Source organism: Micropterus dolomieu, unplaced genomic scaffold (genome assembly GCF_021292245.1).
Source record: "Micropterus dolomieu isolate WLL.071019.BEF.003 ecotype Adirondacks unplaced genomic scaffold, ASM2129224v1 contig_6843, whole genome shotgun sequence".
NCBI classification, from domain to species: Eukaryota; Metazoa; Chordata; class Actinopteri; order Centrarchiformes; family Centrarchidae; genus Micropterus; species Micropterus dolomieu.
Window position 1 is genome coordinate 1 of NW_025735832.1, and position 514 is coordinate 514.

Here is a 514-nt window from a genome sequence, read left to right on the forward strand (position 1 = left end):
CTTTGATTTGATTTTTGCCTTTTGGGTGTTTGCTGTGTGCTTGGTGGGTTTTCTCTTCCATGTCTCCTGGAGTTGGTGGTCGTGGCACACCTGTACTCAAGCACCTGATCTGCATTCCCTCATCACCGCACACTACTTAAACCTGGCCAGCTCTACAGTTCTTGCTGGATTGTTGTGTTACCTGAGTATGCTTCACATCAGCCTCTGATCTCAGTTTAGTCCATTCAAGTTCTGTGTTCCTGTTTGCCTGCTAGTCTCAACTCTGTCTTTTACCTTCAGGAGATTCACCCTGTCCCCCTGGATTACCGGTCTTCCCAGTCAGTCTGCACGGTTGTCTGGATTTACCCCCACCTTCTCTTACCTGCCAGCTCCCACAACTTCTCCCTCCTCAATGGAACCTGGACCTATCCCCGACCCCCTCCTCTGCTCATTCATTCCTATCTGTTTGCTATTTTCCAAATAAACCTCTAAACACCATCAGCTCCAGTCTGTTTCTGGGTACTGTTTTGTAGCC

At 48.6% G+C, this 514-nt stretch overlaps 1 long non-coding RNA gene across 1 annotated transcript; it reads left to right on the plus strand.

Moving 5' to 3' along the window:
- The first annotated feature begins 153 nt into the window (after nucleotides 1-153).
- LOC123964933 lies at nucleotides 154-480 on the plus strand. Its single transcript, XR_006823574.1, has 2 exons — nucleotides 154-185; nucleotides 280-480. It is a non-coding gene; the product is annotated as an uncharacterized LOC123964933 (long non-coding RNA).
- The last annotated feature ends 34 nt before the right edge of the window (nucleotides 481-514 follow it).